The sequence below is a fragment of the Lissotriton vulgaris genome, chromosome 10, assembly GCF_964263255.1.
Source record: "Lissotriton vulgaris chromosome 10, aLisVul1.2, whole genome shotgun sequence".
Taxonomy (NCBI): domain Eukaryota; kingdom Metazoa; phylum Chordata; class Amphibia; order Caudata; family Salamandridae; genus Lissotriton; species Lissotriton vulgaris.
This window is the reverse complement of record NC_141698.1, coordinates 494877293-494902617: the sequence shown is the minus strand read 5'-3', so window position 1 is coordinate 494902617 and position 25325 is coordinate 494877293. Positions and strand designations below refer to the sequence as shown.

The window sequence follows — 25325 nt, the reverse complement described above, 5'->3', positions numbered from 1 at the left end:
TATTATTCTAGGTGAGGTTGTCAGTTAGTGAGTTGCCTGAAGACTGGATGCATCTTTTCCCTGGCGCTCACCTGTTGTCATTATGTCTTCATTCTTGACCAATAAAGTTATTTTAATATAATTACTGTGTGACTCCTCCACTACATTCTACAAATGCGAATGGTTGATTACACTGCGGATTTGGGAAGCGGGATATATTCTATAGTCTTAGCATTTTCGAACTCGAGATCGGTATTACAGCTCCAGCAAAACGTACTAAAAAACATGAACGCGTCCTGTAAAGTAACTGGTGCTCAAATAAAATTCGCTCCAATACCTTCGGGTCGCGTTCGCAGCCATATAAATATGCAAAAAAAACCCTTCAACTGCAATCTACATGCCAATAAAACCATCCCTTCTATGTAATCATTTCCACATCGTCCGAACACTCACTTCCGGGTTTCAGACTTCCTGGTCCTTACGTTTGCGTCACTTCCCGAGCGACTAGTCCGTCTCCTTTTTAGCCAGTCGTAACTGTTCCTCCCGTCCGCCACGCCCTGGTTGTTTCGCCTGCTTGTTAGTCACTATAAGCTAGCTTTCTGATTGGCTGTATATGCTTTCAGTTTTGAAGTACATTGGAGTCCAACAGGGAACTACTAGCATCAGATTTTTAAAAGACTTTGCAGCCGTAGAGGCGAGGTAAGTCAACGTTCGCGAACAACCCCCCTAGTGTCGGTCTAATTGTTGTTGTCATGTATGTGGCGTTTGCTAATAGTTACGAACACTGTCACGATGAACGATAACACATACAGTCAAGTGTGGGGAATTGCGTTTGGGGGCTGTGCCTGTAGCCGGTTGTTTTTCGGCGTCTTTTTATTTCTAATACCATCTCTTCTCTTCATATTATACCTTTCCGTTTTACCAGGTTGTTTCGTTTGCCACCTAAAATGTTCGTTTGCTTCTGTGTTGCCCCTTGGTCAAATGGGTGTAGTGTAATGTATTGCATGTTTCTTTATTGCTTAGAATTTACTGACGTCATATTTGTGGGAAGTTCTAGATTGTTGGTTTGTGAATTGTCTTGACTCACTGGTTGTGCTGCCCTTATGGTAAGCAGTCATGGGCCCTGCACTGGAATAAACCTACAATTTATATACTAAATCAGTTTCCAGGTATTGCTTATTTTTTTGGATCATGCAACATTTATGTGTGCGACCAGGATGGGACATTAAGGAGACTTTGGGACCACCGACAACCAGCATATTTCAAAACAATATTTTTTAGTTCAAAATGATTTTATTGAAATATTTTGTAGACAAAAGAAATAAACAAGTACAATACAAAAAGAATAAAGCTTAATTGCGTGAGATACTCATTTGGACGGATTTGGTGTTGTTCGCTACTCTGCATTTGCCTTGATACGTGAGTGTCAGCGTGGTGAAATTTCTACATACCTAAAGATTGGATCGTGTGAGGGGATTGTTAGTTGCTCGAGCAGTTTCACACGCTGTCGTTTGTTTCAGAACACACACTTACCAGCGCTATCTTTTGCAGTTGAGCATGACTGCCTGTCAGCGCAACCGTCTTGTGATTGAGATTGAAAATGTTCAAAGGTTACATGAAGGAAAGTTTCAATTCTATTAAGGACGCGGTTGCGAGGATTGTACATTAGTCTTCACATTTATTAAACCGCATGTTCAAAGATAAAAGTAAAAACAGCTCTAAACAGTACTACAACTCCCATGAACCACAGGCCGTAACCATGGCGAATATCAGCCAATCCAGTTTCTCTTTTTCACTGAAGGAAGTTAAGCACGCTAGACCTCATTTTGCTTTCGAATCCAAACCTAAGAGTGAAGGACTGGGTTATTTAAGACCCAGCGGTGCCAGGGGACAACACCTGAAACCTTCGTGGGTAACCTGTTCCGGCGTACAAATGACAGACACGGGACACTTCCTTCGGCGTCAAAGATTCGAGGTTTATTTACTGCAGGGAACACAGAAGTCACGTGAAGTACACCGCATGTAGGTTCGCGGGATCTGATTCAAATTGCTACTGTGGATCGCTCCTTTTTATACAGTTTTCTCCCATACGTTAACATGATACACAAAGGTTTACAACTTGGTTCCCATCATTATCCCCAAGAGGGGTCGCTTTGATGTATTCAAGGTCCGGAACATAAGTACAGAAACATTCGGTGGTTCCCAACTGTAAAAACCCATCTTCCCACCATTAGTACATTCCAATCAGCAATAAACAGATCGAAGAAGGAACAAGGACAGGTGCAAAGGAAGGCAGAAACAGTGGGGAGATCGGAAAGGGTGTAAAAGGGGTGGTATCGGGAAACACGAGCTGCAGGCATCAAAGGGACGTGCCTAATGAGATGCACGGCTAAGACAATAGACCGGCACGGCAAGATGTGCCTCGAGCGGGGACATCTGCCTTATAGTATCATCCCCCTCATCATAAAGACACTTTCAAAGGAAACGTGTCTTCCGCCAGAGTCTTGGGAATCCCAGGGTCGCGAAGCGGACAACGTCCGTTCGCTGGCTACTTGAGGGCAAGAGACAAAATGGATGCCATATCTAAGATGGAACCCGTGGGTACAGATAGAAAACCCACGAAACAAACGAACGGTTCAGGTTAGCACAGCGAAACTGCGCACACCCACTAAACTCGTCGTTTGCGGTTCATCGATACCAGACTCGGCCATATTCGTGCGTGTCGAAAACACCACTGACGATCGTCACGGAACCTCAAGAGAATACGGAAATCGTTAATACCTTTCCACATAAACATACCATGCACTGTTAACTGACATGTCAAGTCATAACTTCATCAGTCTACCATAAGGTGAGTTAAAGACATAATGAACACAGAGTTCAGTGTCTAATTTTAGGTGCAACGTCGCCATTATAAGGTATCATCTGAAAGCATATGCTTGCCTGCCAGGTTGAGAAACAAAAGGTATGAACAACAATTCAGAATATGAGTCTGTTTTTCAGTAGAAACCACGGTACTTCCCTGTTAGTCACAGAATCCAGCTCTCCGGTTCCAATAGATAATGTAAACATTTTGCTGTACTTCCCGCCCCACCCCCCCTCCGGGGTGGGGCAGCATAGAGCATGCTAGGGGAGATAATTCTCGCCTCCCCGTCCTTCATGGAATTGAAACTTTCCTTCATATAAGCAAGGACATTTTTCATTCTGTTTCAGGACCAGAGGTGAGGATTATGCATGTTTAAAGCTTACTTGCCACCAGTGCTGCTGCATCATAGAGTAGTTTAAATTAAACCTTTTTGAAAGTGGAGTCTAAGGAACAATCTGCTGCATTCATTCTATCTTCAAGCCTGCCACCTTACTGGACAGCTTTGGAAGCCATAACCCTCCTAGTCGAATGAGCCTCAGAATCCAGTGGTATCAATGCCAGCCTCTGCCATGACTGATCTCACCCACCTGGCAATGGTCGGAGAGGACACTGCCTTGAAAGGTTTTTTAATGGCAATCAACAATTGCAGTTCTCCTGGAGGTCGAACCTCCATTGTCATGTCCTTGTATGCCTTCAGGCACCTGAACACACACTGCTTGGGGACCTCTGGGAAAGCTGGATAAGATACCGACCTGGTTCTCGTCTTCGTTCTCTTGGAAATGTTGAAGGTAACCCCCTCCAGGGTAAAAGTCTTCGCTTATAGGTCTAAAGCCATCACATCTGAATCTCTCATACAAGAGATGAGACAGATCACATTGCCAGGAGATCTCTTTCTTAGAAATGTATTGGTTATCTTGCCAGGAGGATAACAAACGCAAGACCAAGTTGACATCCCAAAGGCCAGCGTACTGGGGCTCTGGAGAATGGTATATCCTGATACCTTTTTTTTTTTTTTTTTTTTTTGGTGTAAGACATTTATTCTGAACAGATGAAAGAGAAGTTGCACACTGCGTCACGCCAACAACCCGGAGGCAGGCCGCTATCTAGAAGTGCATACAAAAAATTCTGAGAACCAGATAATGTTCCATCACCCAACCGGGTGTAACATACAGATGTAAGCATTAAATACAATAAAATTTTGAGTTTACGCAGTATGACTCCAGCAAGTAAACGGTCTTACTTTTTGTACAGTGCCTCCGACAATTGAAAGAGGTGGAAAATCAGCGAGGCCGCCCCTAAGAAAGGAGCGGTAAACCACCCGCTACTGCGGGTCCTGAAAAGGATGTGTCCGTCGGCACCATTTTTCTCCCAACCAACCCCCCAACAAACCAAGTTAGAAACTACAAACAGAGGTGCAAGTACATGGAAAACACATCCATACAACATGTCAATCCACAAAAGGGTCACATGGGCCAGCCACATGACCTGCATGTCAAGTGCCACCTATTACCAGTGCGAGAGTGTAGAGTCGTCTTGTTCGTTCACGCATAGGCGCGGGGTTAATGGGCAGGGGGGGGGGGGGAGCAGGGGCAAAGTCCAGGGCACGGGGCTGCCAGTGGGGCGCGGGGGGGGCCAGGGACTCCAACCAGGTCAGTGAGGGCAGCAGTCGCTTAGTTTGCGTCCAGGCAGGGTGTGCCAGCGTTAGCGTGGGAATTCAGGACCACCCTAGTTAACTTACGCAGTGCGCACCCTCAGCCCATATCGTCTGAAACGCTTGTATCACGTGAGGCATGTGGGGTGTCAGTGCTCGTGCGTGCAGAGGTCCACTGTATAAACGGGCCCCATATGTCAGTGGGTCTGGAAGCGGTGGGCATGGTCTCCCAGTAATGTGTCAATTGCGTGTGGCCGTAAGTCACGTCTCTGATCCAGCTTTCGAGAGAGGGGGGGGCCGGTCTGCCCCATTGTAGTGCGATCTGTCGCTTGGCATATAATAGGAGTAACGCATGCAATTTCCTGTCGCAGGGCTCAGTGTCCTTAACATACCCCAGCAGCCCTAGCAGTGGAGACGGTGAGTCCTCCCGTTGGGTGATTTGATTAATGGCCGTGAAGACCTCTGTCCAGTAGGTAGACAACTTGGGGCAGGTCCAGGCCATATGGATAAAGGACGCTCCCTCACCCCCACACCTCCAGCAAGATGCATCCTCCCGGATGCCCATGCGGTGTAACAGTGTCGGAGTACGGTAATATCTGTGTAGGAATTTGAAGTGGATGAGCCGCAGACGATAATTTGGGGACAGGGCTGTGAGTTGCGCACAGCAATACTCCCATGCGTCGTCCGGCATCTCGTCCCCCAAGTCTACAGTCCAAGCGGTTTTGGCCGTGGCCACGGTCACTGGTGCCTGTTCCTGCATACAATTATACAACCTGGACACCAGCTTTTTGGGGGAAGGCCTAGAAAGCAAGTTTTGCAGGGCGGCGAGCGCGCCGGGCTCCTCCGGGAAGCACGGCCCTATCTTCTTGCAAGACTCCTTAAGGGAGTGATATAGCAATATGTCAGTGAATGTGCAGGGTTGGTCTATTGTATCGGCGGGCATCTCGAAAAAAGTGCCATCCGGATATAAGTCAGCAAAGGTGAGAAGCCTATTACCACGGATAGTGAGGACATCACCTCTGGCCGTCAGACAAGGCAGCAGCGGGTTTCCCCTCAGGGGGACAGCTGGCGCATAAAGCATGGAGAGACCGGCTCGCCTCTGAAGTTCGCGCCAGGACCAGCGGACCATTTCCACCGTGTCCACCTCACGCGACGGGCAAGTAACTTTACCATACAAGGCCACTCGCAACGGTAAGGGGGCGACCACGGCCAGTTCCACTGCCACATGTGGCTGGTAGGGGGTAGGGAACGCCCAGAAGTGCAGGAATTGGGCTTGCGCACAGAGTGCGTAGAGTTTCAAATCTGGGGCACCCAGACCACCTTGTCTTAGCGGAAGCGTGAGTAGGTCCCAGGAGACTCTGGCCTGACCTCCAGCCCACACCAGTTTAAGCAGCAGGGAGCGGACACGGGCGTGGAAGTACGCTGTCATAGGCAGCGGCACGTTGACAAACAGATACAAGAATTTAGGGAGGACCACCATCTTAGTCAATGCAATTCTCGCGACCAGGGACAGCGGCAGTCTATTCCAGATCTCAACCTTCCCTTCCAGCCAGTCTACCGCTCTACCGAAGTTCAACGACCACAGCTCCTGCACATCCCGGCTTATCCAGATGCCCAAATATTTGACAGCTTCTGTTTCCCATCTGAGGGGGTAGTCAGGAGCTGGGCGTTCAGTGCTCTCCGTAAGGGGGAAGGCCACTGACTTCGCCCAATTAATGGATATCCCCGCCAGGCCTTCAAATCGTACAAATTCCCGGAGTAGCGGGCTCAGGTTATCTTTAGGATTCAGGACATACAGTGTTACATCGTCCGCGTATAGCGAGATTAGCAAGCTCCTAGCACTGAAGCCAATGCCCCTGGCAGTGTGGTGTTGTCTGACCCTGGCCGCCAGCGGTTCCATTGCAATTGCAAAAAGGAGCGGGGACAGAGGACAGCCCTGCCTAGTGCCTCGTGAAATACTGAATGGCTTGGAGACGAGACCATTAACGCTCACCCGGGCTCTTGGCTCCTGGTACAGGAGCTTAATCAGGGTCATGAAGTTTAGACTGAAGCCCATCCGCCCCAAAACACTGAACAGGTAGGGCCACTCAAGTGAGTCGAAGGCTTTGGTGGCGTCCAGAAATACCACCGCCGCCTGTACCGACGGGTGTAAATAATGAAGAACCGAAAAAATCGTCCTGAGATTGTGTGATGTCGCGCGGCCAGGGATGAAGCCTGATTGATCCGGAAGCGCTATTATAGGCAGCATCGGCTGTAACCTATCTGCGATGACTTTCGCGTAAATCTTAGCATCAACGTTTATAAGGGACAGGGGCCTATAGGAGTCCAGCTGCTGTTCATCTTTATCCGGCTTGAGGAGTGTAATAATTAGAGCCTCACGCATGGAGTCCGGAAGTGAGTTTAATTCGAGGGCCTCGACAAATACAGAGTGCAGTCTCGGCGCTAGTTCAGTAACATATGTTTTATAGAAGGAGGTGGTCAGGCCATCTGGGCCAGGAGCTTTATTGGCCGGCATACTCTTAATCACCTGGGCGATGTCTTGTTCTGTGACAGTGAGGTCCATGTATTGCCTATGGTTGTTGTTGAACCACACTAGCGCTATAGAGTCAAGGAAGTCTCGCAGTGACGCTGGTGTAGTGGGCTGTCGTGAGGTGTACAGGGTAGCATAGAAGTCTGCGAAGGCGCCCAACACCGCCTCCTGGCCTGTTACAAGGCGTCCGGTGGCATCATAGATAGTGTGTATATAATTTGATTGTGCGCGGGGAGCAATCAGTCTGGCAAGGGTCCTGCTAGGTCTATCTCCTTCCCCATATCTGCGCGCTTCTGCTTGCCTCCCCAGAAACTTCACCTCCCGCTCCGCTTCCTCGTTAAATGCCAGCAATTTGGATTTCAGAGCGCCCGCAGTCACCAATGATGGGTCAGCACTAAACGCAACATCTAGGGCTTTCAGTTCCCCCTCAATTTTAGCTAACTCATCCCTTATGGAGCGCAGTACCCCCGCTTTACGTGCAATACATTGACCCCTAATGACAGCCTTAAAGGCATCCCAAACAATTGCCTCAGATGTGGTAGATCCTGCATTTTCAGCAAAGTAATTATTAATGTCCTCCCTTATCTCTTCTACGAACACAGGGTCTGTGAGTACGTGCGGGGGAAGCCGCCACTGGAATGCCCTATGTGCAGTACCTGGGGGGTGCAATTCCAACATACAGGGAGCATGGTCCGACAAGGATCTAGCCATGATATCCACATTCGTGACCCATGTCGCAACTGCTGGGGAGACCAACCAGAAGTCTAGCCGTGACCAGGCGTCCTTATGATATGTGTAGCAGGTCCCCAATTTTGCTCCCGGGTGTCTAGCCCGCCACACATCAGTCAGCAGTCCCTCACTCATGATATCAGATACCGCCTGGCGCGCCCTAGTGTGCTGCGGCCTACTTACACCTCTGCGATCCATGTCATCATTCAGCACAATGTTGAAGTCCCCTCCCAGCACAACCGACTGACAGTCCAGCAACACTATTTTCGCCCAAACAGTTCTAAAAAAATCAGGATCGTCCACATTGGGTCCATAAATTGCAGCCAGGACAATAGGTCGCCCCTGTAATGACCCATGGAGCAGGACATATCTACCCTCCTCATCCCGAACCTGGGAGTACTCCCGCCAATCCAGCCCCCTACGAATGAGAATGGCGACACCCCTCGCATACTTTGAATATATGGAAGAATAAACATGCGCCCATCTGGAGTTTTTCAATCGAGCCGAGGGGGCGACATTCAGATGGGTCTCCTGAAGGAAGCACACATCCACACCGTGTCTGGACAACATTCCATGCAGTAGACGAGCTTTCTTGTAGTCCCCAAGGCCCCTAATGTTCCAAGTCCAGAGTTTAACACCTCCCATTAAAGTACTTGACTGTAATCCGCCCCCTCCACCAATCCCCGTCCTGTAAGGCCTCTCAGGCACCCAGTCGCCATATTTGCAGATGCAGCATTCAGATACATAGGTATGTGTAGTAGTACATCGCACCAAACACGAACAGAAATTCGTAACTTTTGAGTATCTCTCCCCCAACCCCCTCCCTCAGCAACCCCCCAATCAGGTCGTGACATATCCCATAAGCATTCACGCAGTGCGTGGAAACACCCCAACAACAACAACAAAAAAGGGAGGCACCCCATGAGGCGTGGTGCGCTCGGCAAACATCCCCGGTTACGCGGGGTGGCTACAGTCAAACTTTCAAGTTCCTGGGTCCTGACAGTGGCCCCCACCCCACAGGTCGCAAGTGTCAAAGGCAGTCTTCGTCCCAGCAGAGGCGCGGCGGCTGCGGCCAAAAGTTAGCGCAAAGGCGACTCAATGACTTACCCCAGATGGGACAGTACAGTGGGAGCATAACTTTGTGGGTAACCCATCTGGGTCGCCCAACCCCAAGGCAGAAAGCATATTAGTCACCGGGCCAGGGAAGCGCTGTGGAGATGTCAATCATTGTCACTTAGCTGGTCCGAGGCTTCTTCAAGTCTCGGTGATTTTCTCCTGGCTCCAGCACATATGTGTTTGGCGAACTTGAGGGCGGATTTGGCGTCAGTGAAGAAGTGAGAGTCGTTGTCGTGCTGAACCTTCAACTTTGCCGGGTATAGGAGAGAGTAGGGCACTCCAGCTTGCAGTAAGATCTTCTTTGCAGGTAGAAATTCTTTACGGGCCGCCTGCACCAGAGGGGTGAAATCCGGGTAGAAAGAAACGTGATTTCCCTGATGCAAGATTTTACCTTTTTCTCTCGCCAAGCGTAGAATGACATCTCTATCCTGGTAATTGAGCAGTTTAGCCAGAATTGGGCGCGGTGGGGCGCCCACCGGAGGTTTTTTTCCAAGGGACCTGTGCGCCCTCTCCACCGTGAAAACCGGGGACAGATCCGGATCGAACAGTTCATGGAGGAGGTTTGACACAAACAATTCCATTTTCCCCGTGTTCGTAGTTTCTGGAATGCCCGTAATGCGAACGTTGGATCTTCTGGAGCGCGCTTCTAAATCGTCCGACTTGGCGCGCAGGTTGTCAATTTCCCGCTCCAGCGTCGTGATGTGTTTCTTGGCCTGTTGCTGGAATTCACAACATTCCGTCTGTCTATTCTCAAGACAGTCCAGCCTCTTCTCGTGGGTGTCCACTTTCGTCTTCACGGTTTCGAGCTGCGCCGCCATATTGTCAAGCTTGGCATCTATGCTCTTTAAGCTGGTTCTCACCTCCATGATGAGGGCCCCAAAATCTATGTCCGGGGCATCACTCCGCGCCGACGCCGCGCTCCCATCCGATTCCACCGCCGTGGTCTTTGGTGGTTTTCTATTGTCAAAACTCAGTTTAGGTTGCTTGACGTCGTTTTTCCCCATTCTCACGGTTAGAGAGTCCTCCGGTAATGTAATGGGGCAGCACCCTACCGCGCCACAGCCACCAAGTGCCCCGCTAGCATGCGGTTTCTCAGGCGTTACCAGTGCGCGCTAGGTGTAGCTATGGTAGCTCAGTGGGCAACGTAATCCGCTTCATGGACTGCTCCCGGTGTCCAGCGGGGAACGCAGGCCGCCGCTCGCGGCCAGGGCCACCACGTGGTTCAAAATGGCGGGCGCCTGTAGTGCATGTGGGGATCGACCCGTACCGGCAATGGAGTGCAACTCGCAGGTCTCTGGGGTTCAGCGCGGCATGGTGTCCCTCCAATCGCGTGATATCGAGCCCCAGCAAGTTACATAGCAGTGGAAGGGCTCGGCGTCCCCACTCAACAGTATGTCCCACTACCTTTTTGAAACAGTCCAGGCTCCGCTGCAGCGCTCGCTCACCTCCGCTCTCGCTGCCGCGATGCCGCAGTCGGTGCCAGTGCGTCTCCTCTGTCCCACGCCGGGCTCTACCAATGCCAGTGCCGCTCCGGCGGCCGCAGGAGCGCCACTCAGCGGCGCGGCGGCTCGTACTCAGCCGCGCCGGTCCCAGCGACCCCCTCGTAGACTCACGCCAGGCGGAATCAGCATCGGCTTCAGTGGGGGAACCGCCGCAAACCACCACCAGCAGTGACTATGGCAGCGGCTCGTCTGTTCCACTCCGCAGTATGGACTCGAGTGGCTGGGGCCTCTGCAGCCGCGGCGCACAGTGTTACCCGGCCCTCGACAACAGGCACTTCCGGTCGGGGATCAGATCTGCCCGCCGGCCGGCGAGAACGGAGGCCAGTCTCACTGCCCGTTATAGCCGCCGCCGCGCTCCAAACTTGGGCAGGAGGAGCACCCGGGTCCAAGGAGCAGAACCCCAGAGGAGTGAGGGTCCGCAGTCGCCAGGAACAGGATTATTGAAGGATTAATCGTAGCAGCCGGCGGAGCTCACTCAGAGAGCGGCCATCTCGCTGCTCGGCTAGCCACGCCCCCCATCCTGATACCTTTAAGGAGTTTGCATAGCCAAGGGTGCTCACCTACCGGAACATTGATCACTGGCGCATGGCCTGCTGAGATAGCTGACCTGAAAAAGTGGACGGTGCAATATGCCAGTCCCTCCTGGAAAAGCTCTTCCAAGAAGTTCACAATATCAGTAATGCTGGTGCCCACGGGATCCAGGTGTTTCTCCACACACCAATGAACCCATCTCCCCCCAAACCGATCTATACCTCTTGGTAGTCCCCGGAGCCCACACCTTTTGGATGAGAAATTCAGCTTCCTGTGAAAGTCTGACGTCTTGCCAATGTCTCCTAAAATCTTCCATGCCATGAGATGAAGATGGCCCTGGAGAACCAGAGGATGTGGATGGCCTAGGAGGTCCGTCAGTGTTAGAACTGGGGGTCTCTAGTTGGCAGGGGTAGGTACCTCTGTCCAAATAGGGACCCGTGCTTCTACTCAGGGTAAGAAGGATACATTCTTTAGATAACCCCTGCTCACCTCCTTGGTAGCTTGGCACGAGCAGACCGGCTTATCGAAGGCAATGTGTAAAGTATTGGTTCCAACACTCACAGTAAGACAGTAAAAACACCACAAATGGACTCCACAACAGTTTAGAAAAATAAAAGTATTTAATCTAAGCTAAACACGACCAAAAAGACAAAGTCCAACATACACAGTTTAAGAATATGGTTTTTAAAGAGTTCTTAGTGGTTGCCTCAAAATAATCCATAGTTGCGTTAGACTAGTTCATAGTTGCGTCACGTTTAGCCAACAGTACCTTTTAGATGCGACAAAGTTCCAAAAGAGAAGCTGGTGTGGTGGAAAACAAGCGATGCGTCACTCCTGAGACCCTGGGGAGGCGATGCGACAGCCCCGCTGGATGCAGCAGGCGTGTTGCGACTAATCCGGTCTGTATGGGGAGGGAGGCAATACCTTGTATGGAATCCGGTGTGTAGGTTCCGATGCGTTGATCTTCGGGACGGCGACGATCTCAGGTGCGGCGATGCGTGGTGCAGCGTCTATCTTCTCCTCTCGCGGCCCCTCCATGCGATGATACTCGCAGCGACGTGATGCGGTCCGCAAGCGGTGCAGCGATCTCACCCAGCGATGACCGGCTCTGCGACGATACTCGCAGCAATGGTACTTTTCCCGCACCGGAGCGATGCATTCCGCAAGCGTAGGATTCGTTGGTTCTTGCGGCAACAGGCGCTGCGACGATCTTTATCTTCGCGGCGGCGGGAATTTCCTTGCACTGACGGGGATGCGCTCCGCAAGTGCGCGATGCATGAACATTTTCACATAGTCTTAGTTTCTTGTTCTCCAGCTTTCCAAACAGCAGGCCATAACTTCCAAATGCCCCATAGTCGGATTCAGCACTCAGGAAGGGTAAAACTCTCTCAGCAGAGTTCAGGGAAAGCTGGGGGTGAAGTCCTTTTGTTCCTGGGACTTCTTAACAGGAGGCCAGCTCACAACAGGCCCTTGGAGATCTCTTCAAGCAAAGGGACAAAGCAACAACAACGTCCTTCCCCTCTCCTTGGCAGCAAAGCAACTGCAGGTCAGTCCAGCAAAGCAACAGCAGGACAGTCTTCCAGCTTTCTCATTGGCAGAGGCTCCTTCTTGATTCCAGGATGATCTAATTTTCTGTAGTCTGGGGTACTATACTTGTACCCCTAAAAGTCTTTTTTTTCCCTTTGTGCAGGAGGGCTCTGAGCCCGGTCTGAACCAGTGCTGGGTGTTCCTTGAGCACTTTGTTTTCCTGGCCTCTCCTTTCTTTTCAGAGAGAGGGGCAGGGTCTTTAGCCGCCCAGCAGGAGGTGGAGCCAGCATTGTGGAAGGAAAGCAAAGCCCTGGAGCACTTTGTTGACATTATTCCTTCTCTCCTTTCACAGTGCAGGGCAGAGACATCAGACGCACTGTGGGGGGCAGCTACAGTCCTATTCAGGTCCCAGGTGCACCTCCTCCCTCCCATCTAGATGCAGATCTCTCTATTCACCACTGGGCGGACTCATTCTGTCTCCTGGAATCCCCCTGCCCTGTCACTCACAAACCAGATAGTCAATTGACAAACAGCCAAAGCACACAGAAAGGTTAGACAAGAGAACAGCCACTTTCTAAAAAGTGCTGTTCTCAAACACAGGATTTAAAAAACACCTTTCCTAAAAGATGTGTTATTAAATTCTGAATTCAGGGATACCAGACTTTTATGTCCTATCTTGCTCCTATGGGAATATATGCAGGTATCCACTGTACACAGCATTCCCCATTATAGCCTATGGGCAAGATAGCCTTACAATAGTGAAAAACGAATATGGATGTAATTCACTACCAGAGCATGTCACCTGCACTAGTACATGCTCTACCTTTCACATACACCGCACCCTGCCCAGGGGGGTACCTTGGGACTTCCATAGGTGTGTCCAACGTGTACAGAAAGGGAAGGGTTATGCCTGGTCAGTGGGGACACTGGCCAGGTTGACATGGCAGTCCACAGACTACACACAGGCACTGCAGTGGCAGGCCTGGGACACCATTTTAGGGCTACCCATGTGGGTGGCACAATCAGTGCTGCAAGCCCACTAACAGCATTTGGATCACCAGCCCTGGCATACTTGGTGCACTTTACTAGGGACTTCTTGGTGATACAAATTTGCCAATCATGGATAACCAATTACAATAACAATTTACACAGAGAGCATATGCACTTTAGCACTGATCAGCAGTGGTAAAGTGCCCAGAGTCCTATTGCCAACAAACACAGGTCAGGAAAAACAATGGAGGAAGAAGCAAAACGTTTGGTGATGACCCTGCAAAAAGGGCCATTTCCAACAGTCAGGATTTTCGAATACGATGGCAGCTGTACCGGAGCAGCCCAGGCTAGCTCCAGGAGAGAAGGGAACCATGCATGTGATTGCTATACCGGAGTGATCAGCATCAGAGAGGCCCTCCGACTCCTGACCTGCGCGGCCACTCGCTGAATAAAGAGAAAGGGAGGGAAGGCGTAAGCTACATCCGTCGACGAGTCCTGGAGGAAGGAATCTACTGCCTCGGCCCCTGCATCCGGTCTCCAGCTGACGTAGCAAGGAAGTTGCGTGATCCATCAGGAGGCAAACAGCTACACGTGGCAAGGGCCCCATTGGGTCATTAGAGCCTGAAATACCCTCGGGTTGAGCCTCTTATCACTGGCATCCCTGGATACCTGGCGTTCCGCTCTGCCACTGAGTTCTGCACTCCTGGAAGATATTCCACCATCCTGAAATCTGTCGCTGGAGGCTGTAGGCTGTAGTCCCAAAAGTCCTTTGCTAGTTCTGCCAGAATTCGTGAGTAGTTCATGCCCAGGCCGCTGATATAATTGGACTGCTGTTGTTGTTTTGTCCATCCTCAGAAGTACACAGCATGTACTTTGTCCCTCGTAAGGGATCGAATAGCAAACGATCCTGCTAGTAACTCGAGAGAAATTATGTGGAGGGTCAATTCTTTCTCTGTCCATCTTCCTTCCATGGAGATGGAGCTGCATCTGGCTCCAAAGCCGAGACAACTTGTGTCCGATTCTATCACAAGGTCGAGACGGGGCCTGAAAATCACCTGACTTTCCATGCTTCCATGTGGTCTACCCACCACTGCATCTTGGCCTCCGATGTCAGTGCCACCAGCTCTGAATACGGAAGGCCCATCCGAAGATGAGCTGCCTTCAGCCTCTGCAGGGTTCTGTAGTGGAGTGGTCCCAGGAAGATGGCCTGTATCGAGGAAGATAACAATCCTGGCCAGCTGCCTCAGGGAGATTTTGTTCCTTCTGAGAACTTTTTTATTTCTTTCTTGATCTGGCGAGCTCCGGGTCGTAGCCCTGGAGTCTGTTCGGAACCTCAGAAAAGTCATGTTCTGCTGTGGGGTCTGATCTGACTTTGGTTGATGACAAACCCCAAGTCCTGGAGCTGGGATATGGTGGTGTTCTGGTGGGCTACCAGAAGATTGCGTGATTGGTTTATCCGAAGTATGTTGTCTAGGTAGATGATTAACCTGATGCCCATTGTCCGGAGGTGTTCCACTACGTGTTTTAGGAATTGTGAAGCACCAAGGTCCTGATGACTGGCCGAACGGGAGAGTCCGCAACCTGAAGATCTGCCCTCTCCATTCGAATTGGAGAAACCTGCAATGTGGAGGAACGATGGGGACCGTCAGGTAGGCGTCTTTAAGATCTAGACGCGCTAACCAATTGTCCTGTAGTAGCAGGTCCCTTAGGAGATGGATCCCCTCCATCTTGAAGTGGCGATACACCAGCCACTCTTTGAAGGACCTATGGTTGATCACGGAGCAGAAGCCTTTGTCTTTTTTTCGCCACCAGAAAAAGATTGCTTAGGAAGTCTCTGGGTTAAAGGGCGGAAGCACATATCACACCCTTGGCCAGAACGTTTTGTGCCTGTTGGTGTATATGAAAAGTGTCCTGTGTGGAAAAGAACAGGGGGTGGGGTTTTACTGCCTGCACTCAAGTTCCGTAGTACTCTATATGGTACCCTTGCATAGTCCACAGCACCCACAGGTCTACAGTGATCTCCGCTGATTTGTGTGTGAATAGTCAGTCCCCCCCCCAACCCCCACAAATGGAGAGGCAATAACAGGATGGGGCTCCGGTGGCAGGGGTCTGCCCAGCACCATGTGACTCTGGTCAATAGCTCGCTTAATCATCCCAACGGCCCCCAGCGCCTTGACACCTTCGGGTAATTGTTTGCACTTTACAAATACTGGACATTTACCATTGGATCCATTGCTGTTGTTGGCCCCTTCCCGGGCCCTGTTGTTCCTTCCTCTTCCACCACCGCCAGAGCGGTAGAATGCCCCCTGACGGCAATCGTGCCATCCATTGTTCCTCTTCACTTGGGCTCTGTTAGGGCCTTGATAGGACTGGCGGCTGAAGCAGCGACCCCTCACCCTCCAAAAACCTTCCCCGGGAGGATTTTCTTCATAGACGACTGGACCTTGTCAAGTGCCGAAAAGGTTGAGATGAACTTTCCCAACTCCTTGACGAATGGTTCACCGAACAGGGTGCCCTAAGCTAAAGGTCCCGCCTCAGATGATGAAAGCTCCCACAGCTTGGGGTCTATCTTGATTAGGAGGGAACAACGATGTTGCGCAGAGAAGGTGCAGTTTGCGTTGCCAAAGAAGCAGAACGCCCTCTGAGCTCAGCCTGCTACATCGTCTGTTAGATCTTTCACAGACTGCTTTGCTTGTTCCGCCAGCTCAATAATCTTTGTAATGGCCTACTTTGTCCAAACGTGTGTCCTGGCATGCCCTCCAGGACCAGTCAATCCCCTTCTTGGAGTCCCTCATGTATTTGGCAAAAAAGGTACACAGCTTTGGGTCAATATCAGGTGGAGCTATGACCCCATCCCCTAGGGATGGTCTGGGGCACTCTGCCCGGAGGCCGGCTCTTACCTCTTTGCTAAGAGGTTTGTGAATCTTATTCGCCACATATTCTGCTACCTTTCTCTCAGGGACCCACTCCGCAGAGCGCGGTCGATATATGCCCTCAGGGTCATACATATCACTAGGGGCAGAGATCCCGTCATATGGCTCTGAGTTGGCCGAATGCGTTAGCCAGAATCTACCCGAATCCTGGGCCTCATTGGATGAAATGTCGTCGTCCTCCAGATCCCCCTTCCCCAGATCGGAGAACCCCTTCTCAGGGTAAAAGTCTGTTGCACCGTCTTCGCCTGTTGCCCAGGGTGTTTCTTCTTCCTGGTAGTATAATTCTGCCTGCGTAGTCTTCAGGTGTTTCACCCAAAAAATTATTTTAGTCTTAGTTTTCTGAAGAACTCAGACAGTTCAGCTCTGAGTCGAAATGTATCAACCCCAAGAGTTGATAAACACATGGAGAGGGCGCATGCGGAATTAAAGATACCGCTCTGAGGGTCAAATCAACCTTTTTACCTCCAGCATAAGCGACCACAGCAGCAATACAAACCTTCAAAGAGGTGGTCTCCAAAGAAGTGGAAGCTATGCATGTCAGCACGGGCTTTGACAATATGTCTACAAAAGAAAGAAAAGCTTTAGAAATGCTGGAACAGAGGCATGACATTGTCATAAATCCAGCAGACAAGGGGGGCATAGTGGTCCCCACAACAGTGATGTATGATACAGAGTGTAAAAGGCTGCTACAAGATTCTGGAAGACGATCCCACACCATCCTTAACTAAGGAAATCAAATTTATGCTAAAGGAAGCACTTCGCATGGGCTGGATCATTGCACAAGAGGCAAGATTCCTTACCCAGAGAATCCAAGAATGGCCATGTTTTACATATAGCGAAAATGACTTAAGAACAAATTCCCATCACCGGGACACCCCATTGTATCTGCGATCCATTCTATTCTTGAACCGCTATCCCAGTTTTGTGACTGGTTCCTTCAGTCACACAATTTTATTGGCATTTTCAAATATGTATCATGAAATAATATGCAGTTACATTTTCAGTTATATATATTTTTTATTTATTTATAAAGTTTTATATAGCGCAAATTTGATCCCGAAGGATATCAGAGCTCTTACGCCGTCTGATTGATTACTGTCAAGAATTCCATCCCGTGGGGATATCTGCGGTATCCAGCGTTCCGCATTCGGCGAGGACTACAGATCCCATAAGGCCCAGCGAGGAACACGGTTAGGTAATCTAATACGTCATGCTTACCTAACGCTGTAGGACCGCCTATTTAAGGAGGAAACGGGAAGGACGCGGCGTCGGATATTCAGAGTTCTACACCGACGTAACACAGCGGAGTCCTTCTCGCTCAGGAGCCTTGCGGTTATTAAGGAATCACTGGAGAACGGAGGTAAGATTGGAGCAACCGCTCTCTGCCAGTGTCTTCAAACTTATCCTAATAACCGGATCCGCAGCTGTGTGGCGCTTCTGACTCGGTCGAGTCAGCGCGACTTGGAGAAGGGTCCAACCGGAGACTGGTGCGAGCGGACACTCCCAGCCCCGTACTTTGTTAGCACTTGTCATACGCTGAGACGCACACCAAGGAGGTGTTTGCCTCGTCTCAGCAAAGAGTTCAGTGGAGGTAGGAGGTGCATCAAGCGGCTGCTCTCGGCCCCACTCTGCGGCATCATTGTTGTGTTCATCAGTGTCAAGATACGTTGAGACGCACACCAAGGAGGTGTTTGCTGCGTCCCCGTATATCGAGGCCTACTGAGGGGCCAGGTTCTAGAAGAACCGGTAGAGCGGCTGCTCCCTGTTTTTCCCGTTAGAACAAGTGCTCGAGAGCCCGGCTGGGTGACTCCCACGTCCCTCAAGACCTCTACATTGACACCTAGACTAGAAACCCATCACAGCTGTCGAATGGCATTGTCGGCCGTTGTTTAGCACAGTGCCCTCCGTGGGAGTACATCGGGACCGGTGTACATGCGGAGGACGGTGACAGCCTCCGGAGCTGTGATTGGGTATCGTATTTTGACTGGAGGTTCCAGCTACGTTATTTGAGTTACTTTATTTGTATCACTTATTCTTAACATTAAATACCACATCTATAACTGGTTGTAGTGTGTTCTGTGAGTGTCTGTCCCCGATCCCGGGAACGCCAGGTCGTTACAATTACATATTTTAACAAGTGTTCATTGGACTTGCATATCATCAGTTACCTACCCAACACCCACCCTCGGTAACCCACCCACAACTTTCCCATCCTATACACTGTTAACCATAAATTTGGCTGCTTTATTCCAATCTATTCCACCGGGACAGGGCCTTGAGGGTCAACCAAGGTAGTGCTGCTCCAGTGTGTCCCTATGCGGGGTGGGGAGAAAGTGGGGAGGAAGGAAGGAGGGAGGAAGGGAGCAGACTGGCATCCAGGAGAGTGGTTATGTGGCCGGGGGGAAGGGAGCAAGAATGAGGGGGGAGTCCCCCCTTGCGCGCACTTCACTGTCCAAGCCAGAATTAGGCAGACGCGGCTAGCTCAACAGAGGGGTCCAGGGCTTCCACCTTATCGTCCTCTGATTCTGCCTTAAATTGCTCTAACATTTGAGCCCATTCCAGCGCAATTGGTCTTTTCCTTAATCCCCTATATTCCTAACGAGATAGCGCCTCTCCCTTCACTACCGCCCATCGAATGACTTCTTCTTTCCATTTGCCCTCCCATGGAGCCCTGCAAGACTTCCAACGCTGTGTTATTAGTCGTTTAGCCAGCATCAGAGCCAACCCTGTAAAATGATGTAGCAGTTTCGCCTTCTTCAGGAGTGGTAGGCGACCCAATAAATACACCTCCATGGCGTCCCAACGGGTGCGTTCCGTTAGTGTAGATAACCCATTAGTATAGATAACCCGCGGGTAACTTCGTACCAAAATATCACCAGGGCAGGGCATGACCATAACATATGAGTAAAATCTAAAGGCTGGTGGGTACATCTGGGACATTGTGCAGCAGTTTAAGGGTACATGTTGTGAATAGTCTGTGGTGTAAGATAATCTCTGTGTAATATTCGTGATTTCAGCCGAAAATTATGGGACACTCTACAGGGATGTTCTAGGGCCGCATCCCATTCCCTGCCCTCCAATTCCAGTGCCAGTTCCCACTCCTGCTGGAGAGGCAATAGTGGTACATGTACATGCTCTTGCAGACCGCGGTACAGCCAGCGTACTAAGTGACGTCCATGGCCCATAATGTGAAGTGACCGCAACAATTGAAATGTTGGGGGTTCTGTCTGTGCCACTAACCAATACTTCCGGACATATTGTACAACTGATGCATGCATAAGGAACAGAATTTCCGGCATTGCTCTGGTGCGGACAAATTCGTCACGTGTCATCAGTGTACCATCTAGGAAAAGATCCCCAACTGTGGATGTGCCGGCTGTATCCAGTCCTGTACCTGGCCAGCCGACAATACATCACGTCGGGTAGGTAGACCACCAAGGGGGATGTTCGAAGCATATGGATTTAGGGCTTTAGCAGATTTGAGCTTGCTTCCAGTAGTGGATGGCAATAGACAACAGGAAGGGAGGGTCTTGCACCTTGTCGGCTTCGGGACATAAAAATGCCTGTAACTTCCCGTGCCGTAATTGCGCCGGGGTGTAACCTATTTCAAACAAGTTATGTCCCGCCAACCAATATGCCAGCCACAGCAATTGCTCAACAATACAATACGTTTAAAAGTCAGGTGCCCCCATGCCACCCGCCGTGCTTGGCAGCTGCATCTTGGATAGTGCTAGTCTATGTCTCCCATGTCCGCATAATAAGGACGTGAGCAATGTATTTAATGACCTAAAAATCCAGGCCGGCAGGATCACAGGAATATTCACGAAATGGTATAAGTCTAGGTAACATGGACACGACAGGGTGTTTCAGAAGGATATTTGCGCCCAAATCGAGTTTATGGTCCGCACCATGTTCCCCTCGATAGTGTCTGCACAGGACCTATGAATTTGTATCCAAAGATATTTAAATGTTGTCGGTTCTATTCTGAACTGCACTGGACCAAATTGCAAGTGGGTCCCCTTGTACGTGCCAGAGAAGGAGTATGCCACTGACTTTGTGGCATTAAGGTGCAGACCAGAGAGGTCTCCAAACCGCAAGAATACAGCGGCAATGACCCTCATGTCCATGTCATGGTCTCTAAAAAAATAACGGCATATCGTCCGCGTAGAGCGAGAGGGAATGTATTACTGGCTGCAATGGTATGCCATATGGGGCCATCGTGCAGCGCAATCGCTGTGCCATAGGCTCCAATGCCAACACAAATAACGGGCGACAGGGGGCAATCCTGGCGAGTCCCCCTATAAATAACGATATGCAGGTAATATGATCATTCCCGATTTGGTGCAAGCCGTGGGGTCAGTATAGAGCAATTGTACCCACTTGCAATACTCACGAGGTATACCAATCTTACCAGCTTACTGTATCCATCACTTGCCGTATATCTAGGGACAGGCATCCTGCCGATGGCAATGACCCTATTACCGCATGCATCAAGATGTGTAATCGACGAATGTTGAGGGGAGTGCTACGCTTGGAAATAAAACTACACTGATCCGTTTTATATTAGTGTAGGGAACAAGGAAAGTAATCTGGATGCCAAGATTTTACTTAGGCTGTTATATTCCGTATTTAGTATGGCTAACGGTCAATACAATGTCAATTCGGTGGGAGCTTTATCTGGTTTCAATAGGGAAGTGACTATTGCTTCCCTAGTAGTGGGGGGCAGTGTGCCTTCCTCAAGGGTGGTGACATACAATTGTAATAACTTTGGGGCCAATGCATCCACATATGTGGAGTAAAATTCTACAGGTAGGCCTCCGAGCCTGGGGTCTTATTACGTGCCAGCGCTTTTATGGCAACCCGGATCTCTGCTATGGTAATTGGTGCCGCCAACATCTCAGCAGATCCATCCGTTACTGTGGGAAGGTCTATACCTGTAAGGAATTGCATTATCTCTTCTGATCTCTCCACCGGTTGTGCACTATACAGAGTAGTGTAGTGGTCGTGAAAAACCTTAATTTCTCTCTGTGTGGTCAGTAACGCACCATGACCATCATAGACTGCCAAGGTGGAAGTGGGAGGTAGTGGGGGAGCAATCAGTCGTGCCAGCCGTATCTCCCTCGGTATGTGTACGCAGCGTGTATGCATGGAGGTTTACTGTCCGGAGCTGCTCTAATAGCTCGGCATACCTAATCCTTGCCTCCCAGAATTGCTCCATTCCTGTTACATGCCCTTGAGCAGCCACGTCTAGCGCCTGCAGTCTGTCCTCCAATTCTGCCAAGTCTCTGGTCACTTCTCTCCTAATTCCCCCTAAACTGCCCTTAGCAAACCCCGTATTGTAATTTTGAAAGCCTCCCATTCAGTCGATCTGGTGGAAACTGTGCCCTCGTCAGCAAAATACGTAGTAACAGTGCCGACTAATCTAGCACGGAACACCTGATCTTCCAAGGCCACAGGTTGCAGTCGCCATGGTGGGATAGGTGTAGGGACCCGCCCCCAATGTAGCGACAATTCTATAGGATTATGGTCAGAGATGGGTTTTCCTTGGAACGTGCTGTGATGTATGGCAGAGGACAGATCTATAGTGCAAAGAAAATGGTCTAATCGGGTATGTAGGTTATGTGGGTGTGACTATGAAGAGTATTCCCGCATATTAGTGTGCCTGGACCTCCAGACGTCCACAAGGTTCCACCCCATGCCCATCTCGTCAGTGCAGCAGCCTGATTCACAGCGTTGGTGTTCGACAAAGGTGGATGGGAGTGGTCCCAGTGGACATCAAACACAGCATTAAAGTCCACCCCTAATAACCATGGATATTGTACCCAGTCCGAGAGTGCCTGTGTTAACCTGTAGAGATAGGCCTCCTGATCTATGTTCGGAGCATAGATGGAACCCAACACTACCTGTCTACCATCCAGGGTCCCACAAATTAGGACATACCTGCCTTGGTCATCTATTCGGGACTCGCTATGAGCAAATGGGATTCCTGCCCGTATCCATATTGCAGACCCTCTAGAAAAGGCGGAATACGCTGTAGCGTAAAATTGGCCACGCCACCTCCTCTGTAGTTTACATGTCTCAGATTGTAAAAGGTGCTTCTCCTGGAGACTTACTAATTGGGCCTTGCGACAATATAGCTGAGCTACAATTCTGTGCCGTTCCTGGGCGGACCCCATCCCCTGAACATTCCAGGATATGACAGTATACAGTTTCTCAACTAACATTTGCAGCTGTAAAACCAACAGCCCCCTCGAGCCCACCACTCCAACCCCAGAAACCCCTACAGGTGTTCAAGAATTATTACCAAAAGTTATATCAGGAGGAAGATAGGGATGGAGTACAGGAGGAGGAGGGTTGGGATAATGGCGCTCGATTAGACGATTCAGCGAGAATAGAACTGGATAGAGATATTACCAGTGGTGAGGTTATTGCTGCACTACAGGAGTTGGCCTCGGGTAAAGCTGCGGGCCCCGATGGGATTCCCCTGGAGGTCTACAAATGTCTCGAAACTGTAATTGTCCCATTATTTGTGGATTTATTCAATGGTATAATGTACTCAGGATAGATTACAGATTCTTGGAGAGAGACCAATATTGTAATCTTTCATAAAAAAGGGAAACCTAAGGTGAAGCCGAGGTCCTACCACCCTATCTCGTTGATAAATGCGGATACAAAATTGTATTCCAAGATCTGGGCTAAGAGGTTGGGCTGGATCATAGGCGGACTCGTTTCCCCGTGGCAGCATGGGTTCGTCCATGGTTGTGGCATGACGGACCATCTAAGGAGAGCAATTGCTCTGTTCGATGCTCATGCTGCTACGGGGAGGGAGATGGCCTTGATCCTTCTCGACTCAGAAAAGGCCTTTGATAGGGTGGTATGGAAGTTTCTTTGGTCCATTTTGGCAGGTAGAGGCTTTGGGGATAAAATTATCGGTGCCCTCAAAGCTATGTATAGAGAACCTGAGGCTAGAGTGGTTGTTATGGGTGAAAGATCAGATAAGATAGCCATTCAGAGAGGTACACGTTAGGGGTGTCTCTGCTCCCCGATCCTCTTTTCTCTTTATATCGATCGGTTTATACAAAAAATGTTAGGGTACCCAAGGATTAGCCCAGTAGTATTAAATGGTCACGTAAATAAAATCTTGGCATACGCTGATGATCTGGCCGTCATCACTACTGATCCTCAGCAGGCGATGCCAACTCTTGCTGAATTGGCCAAGGCTTTTGGCAGCCGCTCAGGCTATCTATTGAATGAAGCCAAAACTCAGGTAATTTGCACAAAAAATATTGTTAAATTCGACCCCAGATATGTCGATGCTGCAGTATATCTAGGGGTTAAAATAAATGCCTCAATTGAAAAAATATTGGATGAAAACTATCTCCCTCTTATTAAATCAATAGAAATAGAGTTGAAACGGATAGATGTGCTTCATCTTTCATTGATCGGGAGAGTAAACGCGGTGAAGATGACAATGTTTCCTAAAGTATTATACTTGTTTTGGGCCATACCCTTGTACATCGAAGAGGGACTAATGAAGAAATTGGAAAATGTATTTATAAGATTTATCTGGCAGTACGGCAAGATTAGGCGTTCCACTAATTATATGTCACTTTCTATGGAAAGGGGGGGTTGGCCTTACCAAACCTACGATTATATAATTGGACATGTCTTCTTACACAAATGGTAATCCTGTTTTAGCCTGAGATGGATTTTCTAGGTTCAGAAACTCAGAGCCCTCCTTCTATCTTTGAGCTCTTGCTGGGGGAGGAAGGCATTAGGCCTATTATTATGCGAAGTTGATCGCAGGTACTATAAGAGGGCACGGCTAAAGATCCTGGAAGGGGCATGGAGTATATGGAAGACTGTTTTAAAGTTTTTTAGTGTTCCTAAGATCAATGTATATCTACCCTTTTGCAACTCTAGCCTTTTCTCTCATTTGTGTGCAGAAGGTAACCTTCAGGTCTGGAAAGGGCTGGGTATCAAGACTATTGGTGATATCATGGAAGGCGAGGAAATAGTGAGATTTGATGCCTTGCAATGCAAGTTTTCTATTCCATCTTCCCATTGGCTTTTACATGCCCAAATTGAGTGTATTCTGAAAGCATTAAGGCCCAAGCTGGTACATCCGGCTAACTTTCCTTTGTTAGCCAAAGGATGCAAGAAAATAAAAATAGTCTATAATCTTCTCCTGATGGGAATCCAAGATGATCTGGAGAAGACTGAATCTGCTCTGGCAAGCAAATTGTCCAACTCTGATGTAGATTTGGATCTGGCCTTAAATTTGAACAAAAAAATCTTCTGGTCTTCAAATTTGAGTGCCCAGCACTATAAAACATTATTTAATTTATATTATACGCCAGCAAAATTATTTTCTTGGGGGGTCAGGGAGGACGATTGCTGTCCCAGATGCAATGAGGGACAAGCATACCTATTACATATGTTCTCCTATTGTAGCGCATTAATCCCAATTAGGGACGAGATTGAAACTTTTTTGGAGGGGCTGCTACGTCATAAGATCAATCTATCCCCAACCCTGATGTTACTGGGTATAGATGAGAAGCTACGGCTCGGGAAAGATGAGGAAGCCCTGGTTTTTATATCAGTAGCGGTACTGCGGATTTTAATCTCTTCAGGCTGGAAAGATACCTCCGCTTCTTCATTCCAAATGTGGCTTAACAGATTACTGGGTATACATAATATAGAGGCATGCCTCTATGAACAGAAGGGCAAAAATTGCGGGAGCTGGGAAGCCGCATCTGGGCTCCACTTACAGAATGGAGGAAGCAAAGATTGTAATTTTCGATATAGCCTTCCCTGTCTAAAATCTTATCAACTTGCAGATTTTTTTTTTATGTATTAACATCGTTTTATCCTGTGATTAATATTCTAATTGCGCTGAACCTGCAACTGTAAATCTCTTTTAAAAAAAAAAATAAATCTTGGACATAGATTGACATTGAGTGTTATTAAT

General features: G+C 49.3%; 1 protein-coding gene across 2 annotated transcripts in view; it reads left to right on the top strand.

Annotated features, from left to right (window-relative positions):
- The first annotated feature begins 481 nt into the window (after window positions 1-481).
- Window positions 482-25325, top strand: part of BFAR (bifunctional apoptosis regulator) — a 357188-nt gene continuing 332344 nt past the window's right edge. Inside the window, exon 1 of one of the 2 annotated variants that reach the window (XM_086941352.1) lies at window positions 482-678. The gene's annotated coding sequence lies outside the window, so the exon portion shown is untranslated. The remainder of the gene's footprint in view (window positions 679-25325) is intronic. The other variant, XM_086941351.1, reaches the window with a different exon arrangement.